The sequence below is a fragment of the Parasteatoda tepidariorum genome, chromosome 8 (genome assembly GCF_043381705.1).
Source record: "Parasteatoda tepidariorum isolate YZ-2023 chromosome 8, CAS_Ptep_4.0, whole genome shotgun sequence".
Classification (NCBI taxonomy): domain Eukaryota; kingdom Metazoa; phylum Arthropoda; class Arachnida; order Araneae; family Theridiidae; genus Parasteatoda; species Parasteatoda tepidariorum.
In genome coordinates, this window is record NC_092211.1 from 78,487,312 (window position 1) to 78,495,533 (window position 8,222).

General features: G+C 24.8%; 1 long non-coding RNA gene across 1 annotated transcript in view; it reads right to left on the reverse strand.

The window, feature by feature from the left end:
• Window positions 1-7,841: 7,841 nt before the first annotated feature.
• Window positions 7,842-8,222, reverse strand: part of LOC107438165 (uncharacterized) — a 166,210-nt gene continuing 165,829 nt past the window's right edge. Inside the window, exon 6 of the long non-coding RNA XR_006226529.2 lies at window positions 7,842-8,000. This is a non-coding gene — a long non-coding RNA (uncharacterized lncRNA). The remainder of the gene's footprint in view (window positions 8,001-8,222) is intronic.

The following is an 8,222-nucleotide window of genomic DNA, read 5'->3' on the forward strand; positions in this document are numbered from 1 at the left end:
GTTTGAAAAGGGAGCCTAATTTATACGTCATTTTTTAAAAAAAAATAATTTTGATGTTTTTTTTTATTTTTTATTTTTCTTCATATAATTTAATCGTGCTGCTCTTTCTCTGTAATAAGTAGAGTATAGAAAGCTGTTATTATCACTGTCTCGTTACTTTGTATTCATAAAAAGCTTTATTAAGAGCCGACGATATTTTCTTTACATTCCCTTCTTTCCCCTCTTTTTTCTTTTTCGTTTTGTGCTTCTTTTCTTTTTATCATTTATTTATACTCTTTTTCTTTATTTATTTCAGTGGAAATGAAATTGCTATTTTAAATTGATTCTACTCACAACTACTTATTTACTTTTACATGTATATATNAAGAGAGAGAGAGAGAGAGAGAGAGATTACTGTTACAATTTAAAACATTTATATTAATCAGATCTTGAGACTTGAAATAAAAATGAGTGCATTTCTTGGTTTCATAAAGGTAAGTGCAAGGATTGATACGAGGATATTCCGCTATATTATTTTTAAAAGGTTTTGTTTTTATTTTTTATTTTTTATCCTTACAGTTTTTTTTACATAATCTGCCCTTCATTATTTCGGAGGGAAATAAAATCACTTTTTGAGAAGATTATACGAATAAATAAAACAAATTCTCAGAAAATTTATAGCTGCACATTAATAATTACATAAATAAGATTTAAAATGAAATTTCGAGTATTTTGGCTAGTCTTTATAGCTCTAAAAATGTATGGGAAATAATTAAAATAACCATGAAGATATAAGAAACTCATAATAATTAAATAATATTTAAGTTGAAATATGAAGTAAAAAATTTCAAAAATTGAATAAAAAATACTGTAAATTTAAAGTCCTATAAATTAAGATCTAAATAACAATATTTGTGATGAGTAATAATCTATGTGTCTTAACATCGATGCTCGGTTTATCCTTCATCTACTATTTAAAGTTTTTTTTTTTGCTTATTTGTTTATTATTATTATTATTTAACACATCCTTCATTACTTTTGAAGAGTAAAATAAAATCACTATTTTCAAATATTTTTTACCAGAATATTTTNGTAATAATCTATGTGTTTTTTTCAATATTCCTAGTGGAAATGAACTTAACATCGATGCTCGGTTTATCCTTCATCTCCTATTTAAAGTTTTTTTTTTGCTTATTTGTTTATTATTATTATTATTTAACACATCCTTCATTACTTTTGAAGAGTAAAATAAAATCACTATTTTCAAATATTTTTTACCAGAATATTTTTTTCTATGTAGAAGATAATGAAAGTTATTTTGATGATTCCTTGTAACTCTAAATGGAAAGTAGTTGAAATTGCAATTACTTAAAATAAAGTAAATAAAATTAATTTTAGGTTTTAAAATACTATACAAATAATAAAAAAATAAAAAAAAATACTCCAAAATAAAAATCTCATAAATTAAATCCTAATTTATTAATTAATGTATGAATAGGTGTAAGGAACTAAATATTTATGCTCAGTTTATTCACTATCTCATATTAAGAAGTTTTCTTAATCTATTTATTATTATTTTAATTATTTAACTCATCTTATTCAGCCATATTTTTTTTTATACATATGTTATTAAGAAGAAAATAAAATCGTTGTTTGTAAAGATTGCACTCATTATATTTTAGACTTTTCATCAACAATTTTAAAAGTTAAAAATTTATACTAAAAAATTATGTATAATTCGGCTGGTTTTTATAACACTAAAAGGTATCTGAAACTAATGATAATAATCTTGTACCTGTAAGAAACTAATTAAAATAAAATAAACCTTAAATTTAAAAAACGATAAAAAATATAATAAAACTGTAAATTAAATTCAAAATAAATAAAAACTTTAACTTAAAATAGTTCTGTGTGGTGGTTTCAGTCTCCATTTCTGCAAGTGAAGGAAATTAAATTTCGTTTTATCGTTTAGAATTTTTTTTAATATTATTTTTACAAATTTTACAATCCTCTAATACTCTCTTTTCAATTTTTTTATTTTTACTAATTTTACAATCTTCTAATACAATCCTCTTAAATTTTTTATTTCATTTTTCTAATTTTACATTCTTCTAATATGATCTTTTTAAATTAAAATGACATTTCCTTTTTAAAAATAACTGCGTGAAAAGGAGTCCATTCCCACTTACTATTCCTTAAAATTTTTCCACAAATATTTTTGTAACTTTTTCTATTTTTTCTTATTGTTTTCCTTTTATTACTTTTTTAATACTTTTTTATTATTTATTACAAATGTAAAACTTAGATAAAGAAGATACTGAGTAACATTCCATAAAAAAGAAGGAAAAAAAAAAGGAGAAAACTTAACAATTTGGACTTAAAAACATCATGAGACCAGCTGTATGAATTAAAGGTTTTGCTTTTCCCTAACAGGCGCATAACATAGAACAGTTTTTAAGAGGAACAAAATTTAAAAAAAAAAAAAATTCTGTTCCTGTACTTCCCAAACTAAGCTTTCCAAATTCGCAAAAATACTACTCTTACTAATCTCTTCAAACATATAAAGTATAATTTTTATTAAAAACAGATGCGTGTTTTAAAATGTCGATATCGGGATACAGGAAAAAATATTCAGATTAAAATAAAAATTACACTAAATTATGTTATCACTTAACAATAACAGTTACATAAATTAAGACTTTAATTTATATGAGGTTTAGTTAGGCATTTATATTGGTAATGCTACAAGATAAATAAATAAATAAATAAATGAAATAAAACTATCTGTTACTTTCATGATTTTGAATTTTTAACCTCCTCAACATTCGTCTCCTCTTATGAAGAAAATAGAAATATTGTTTAAAAGTTTTTTTCTCAATACTTTTTTTGGTCATTCAAATAACTTGTTTTGCTTACCAGCCACGATGATACCTCTGCAGTCATTTCTATACCTCTGTGATTAAAAGAAGGGTAACGACAAAATTAACACTTTTCAGTTAAGCAAAGATAAACTAAAATATAGAGAAAAAAAATATTATATTAGCTAAGATTTGTTCCACAATCTCAATTCTACTTTTATTGGGTTAATATTTATGCCCATCATTTCGCTTAGCTGCCATTTCAATTTCATATATATTTTTTTTAATTCATGTTTAATTCTTGTTCAATATAAAAAATTCATCACACATTTTTCGTCATAGAAATTTTTTAGAAATTTAAAAACATAAACACACAAGAATAACGGCAGAAGGGATGATTATTGTTGTTAAATAAATAATATACGGATTAATACAGCAATAACGTTTATTAATTTTATGCTAATGATAACCAACGAATTATAGATACGTCATAACGTTTCAACGATTCTCATTGGCGACACCATCAACAAGTTTGTAAATGAATTAGATATTTTATATTATGGTTACTAAAAAATTAACAAATTCGTACAATGAAGAAAAAAATTATGATCAAAACTACCAGAGTAAGAGGAATATGGTAAAATTTACAGTGTATTTGGTTCTATGGGAAAACCAAACAGCACGGTAATTTTAACCGAAGCATTTCGGTAATAATTTTCGTAAAATTAACAATAAAATATGGTTTTATAATATGAGTTAAAATTTTGTTAAGTGGTAAAATTTGGTAATTTTGACATGATACCTTAAAGCATGTCATAAAGACAGTTTATTAGGTAAAATTTACTTTTCAGTTTTATATTTTTTACTAAATGTATTGCAATAGGAACTATAATTTAGAAAACCTGATATTTCCTATAAACCGTGACAATATGAAAGGAAAAATTAACAAATAAATCATTTAAATGCCGTATATTTTGGTTTCATGTGTATGTTTACAAATGTTCAGTATTATGTTTATTTATTTATTTTTTGTTTGTTTTTTCTACCATAAATGTTATTACGATTACACTAGGGTAATTTTAGCCATTTTTTCTCTCCCTGAAATGGAGAGTAATTATAGAGTTAGTGTGTCTATCTATGCAGAAGTATAGATATAATTCTAATTATATCTACACTTTTATAATAACATATAATTATAGATTATTGTAAATAATTTAAATTATGATTATTTAATAATATAATTTAATTTAATTCAATTACGTTATTAAATAGATATAATTTAATTATGTCTTCGAAATATTTATTTCAAGATTTGAAAGAAATATTTTTTTCAGCGTTAAATGCTTAAAAAAAGAGAAGTTAAAGGCAATTTTTTAAACAGATTGTTGAATAGAATGAAAATATAAAATGATAACTTAATGTATAATTGTATTCGGACAGATAAAAACTAAGCAATAAAAATTCAGTTTCTGTTTTTAGTTTCAGCCATCATCGGTAATAACTGTCTCGAACTATACAGATTGGTTCGAATAATAGCTTACATCTGCATTTTGTTTTATTACATTTTGTTTCAAAAAATTAAATATGGTTTAAAATTTTTATGCATGCTTTTTTTTTTCAAAGCAGATCATATTATTTTTTATCATTATTACTGAATTTTGCTAAAAAAATCAACGCTACATTTTCAGAGTGATATACATTATTAAAGAACATTACAAAATGACTCAAAATGATTATGAGAAAAGGAAGAGAAAATATGTAATTAGGATGAAAAAGAAATAAGATTATTTCAAATTCTTACGTTTAAAATTAAAGAAGAAAGCTAAATAAAAGCGGTGAACCGATAATAAACTTTTATTACATTATTTTATTACATTTCTATTATTTTTTGTCTTTTTATTACATTTCTATTATTTTTTGTCTTTTTATTTTATTTTATGTATTATTATATATTGTTCACTTTTATTAGTTCAAAATAGGGAGGTGACTTTATGGAAAAATTCTATACGCCTGAAATATCTTTTTAAAAAATTGTTCATGATGAAAAAGGCCCTTCTTAAAAATATTTTGACAGCAGCATCTTTTTAAAAGAAGGTGACCTTAAAATCATCATCCCAGTGTTTCAAGGATTTTAGAAATCTTAAAAGCTGTAATGATAATTTTTTATGTACTTTAGCAGATGCAGTTTCACAGGAAGCAGTTTAACTTGTTTAAGAGTTTGGACAGAATATTGCTTTTCGTGAAAAAAAAATAATTTGTGAAACTTTAATTTTTATTTATTTTAGTGTTCAAATCTTTTTCGTGAATTAAGTTTTGTTCTTTTATTTTCTTCAACAACCTGGATTTTTAATGCTTATGCTTAGCCCAATATTTGTTTCTTAGTAAAACGCTGAGATATTATACTGTAAAAAATTCCAGATCAAATAACGGTATAGAGTACCGGACTTTGGGTACATCATCTTTAAATCCATTTTACCGAAAAATCAATTTTACCGTAAAATATTTTACCGTAAAATATTATACCTTAATTTTTACAGTAATACTTATTCGAATAATTCAGTGATTCAGTGGTAAAAATGGATTTTACGAATAAAATACGAATTCGGTAAAAATGGATTTTACGAATTTGATCCTGATTTTTTTACAATGAAGTGACGCTGTAAATTCGGTCTGCCATCTCATCACCAACTTTAGGAAAGATGGCCGCTTTTACTTAATGCTTATTGACGCATGAAAGAACATAGATTACTTAACAAAATAAAAAATAATTAGCAAATGTAATAAGTAAATAAGATACATTTAATAAATTAGTCTTCACCGCTGAACTTAATATCTCCAAATAAATATATTTTGCTGCGAAATTTTAGGATGAAAGCTAATAAAAAAGAACTACTTAACTTTTTTATTACAACATTGAAAGCAATTTTTTATAGTTTTTGAGGACCGTATGGACCTTTATTACATTTTGATTCTATTGACCAAACCAATTATCTGTTAAAACATTTAACTTACTCGATAAAACTCTGCATATTTTCCAAATCTGCTCACTCAGGATTTAACTAAACACTATCATTCCTTACAGCCTATTTCATGTTTAACAGTATGAAATGCGTTAATTTTCATATTTTAATTTCTCACTTCCTTTACTTTATTAGATGGCCATCTCATCTCGACATTAAGGAGAGGTGGTTACGTATTAGTTTGATTTCAAATGAATTTTTATATATTTTGTTCTCAATGTTCCATTATTTTTTGCTCAGCATTTATGAGAATTCGAAATATGTATAAGCATTTCTTTTATCGCTATTCTTGATTCTTTCATTTCTATTTGAAAAATAAAACTATGGTTATCTATTCTATATTTATTCTATTATTATAACTATGTTGCAAGTTAAGAAAAAACCATTATTCTTATGGAGAGAGTCTGTTTGCATCTGAGTTGACGCTAAATGGACGTCAAGCTCCCACCGCGAACGAATATCAATATCAACTCTTACGAATATCAACTACTATCAACTACGAATACGAATATCAACTTTTGAAACGACGTTAATCAGTCTCCTTTTTGCTTGCTTTCTTACTAACAACAATAATCAATTAACAAGTAATAAAAGTTATTAAAAATGATATCTAAAATCGAAACAAATATGCGTCCTTCTCTTCGCATCCAAAGAAACTGATGAGAGAATAATGAATATTGTTTCTTGCAGAAGATTTTTTTCTACAGCGAAACAAAAGTAAAAATTCTTTATCTCGCATTTTATTTCTTAAGGACACGTCAGCATAAGACGCGCCATTTTTAGGGGTCCAATCAAATCCGATGCTTTTGCTACATCGTATAGTTGTTTCTTTTTCAAGAACGAATGTTCTCCTTATTTATCGAACTATGTTGCCAAGTCTAGGATTATAGCAAGACTACGAAACTGTAACTTTTTTTTAAATAATTCTATGATGTATAAAAGATTGCTCGAATGAAATTTCTGCCTGACGTGTTTAACTTTTAAAAGCTTTATTATTGCTTTGAAAGCATACTTATATAATTTGTTAACTGAGTAGAACAGAACTATATGCAGTCGCGGATGATTACTTGAATCCTATACAGCAATGGTCTTTTCTTAACTTGAAGCAGAGTGCAGAGTAAGTATGATATACCTCCACACATTCTTATTACTTAGTCCGACATAGACAGCGAAGTTAAGGAATATTTACAAGTGTAAACAATTTCAGACAACACCAAAAATAAAGTGATAATTGAGCAACTTATTAGAAGATAGTATCAAATGAATTTTGAAAAGAAGTTCTTCTTCCAAGTCATTAAATAAAAATTTTTTTAGTGAGAAACTGAGTAGAGTGAATAGTTTCCTGATGTTGCTACATTTTCAGAAGCCAGTTTTGTTATATTCTCTAAAACGTTTCTTATAAACTTTTTCCGGAAAACTCTACAACTATAGAAGTTTAAATATGTGATCAAACAAATATTTGATTGTGATATTGATATGTGATCAAACAAATATTTGATTGACACTTCATAATTTTAGTAACTATTGGAGCAAAATAAGTTTGATTATCGAAGGAAAAGTAAAAAAAGAAAGAAGAAAATGAATGAATACCAATATTTTCCTCTGTATTGATAATTGTATCATCTTTAAATACGTCGGATCAGTATAAAAAACAGATATTTTGTATTGTAAGTCAGTTAAAACAAATTTCTTAATTAATGAGCATAACAACATTAAATAACAAAATAGCTTTTCACCACTAAATAATAATTTTAACATTTTTGATTTCTTTGTATTTAGTGTTTAAAAATATACTAGGTTTGAGGATTAATTGAATTAATTTTATTAAATTATTTTTATAATGCTCACTAATATGATATTTGTATCAAAAACAGTTAAAATATGACAGGCTTGAAATTATGAAGCTATTTTTATATCTTAAATAATTATGTTAAACTCCCATTTGTTTATAAAAAATTAAGAAATGGAAAAAAATAGAACAAACTCATGTTTAAATAATAGCGTTTATTATTTATTTAGACAAAATATGTAGGAATGAATTGTCATATTTCTTGAGAATTGAAGAAGCTGTCATATTTCTTGAGATAATTTGTAACTTCTTGGATCTTTTGTTACACAATACCATAAATATTTCAAGCAGCATCTGAAAAAAAAATGTTATCGAATTAGTATGGTTGTTATATCCAGTTATATTTACAGTAATTAAATTTTTAAATGGGTAGATATTTTTATTAAAAGAAATCTGTGAAATAATATTTGCATGCGAAAATTTCGGCAGTTTCTCTTCTTTCATACTTTTACAACAAGTTTCGTTTAATGTCACCCATACTACTGCTTTTATATAAAATTGTTTATGATGAAAAAG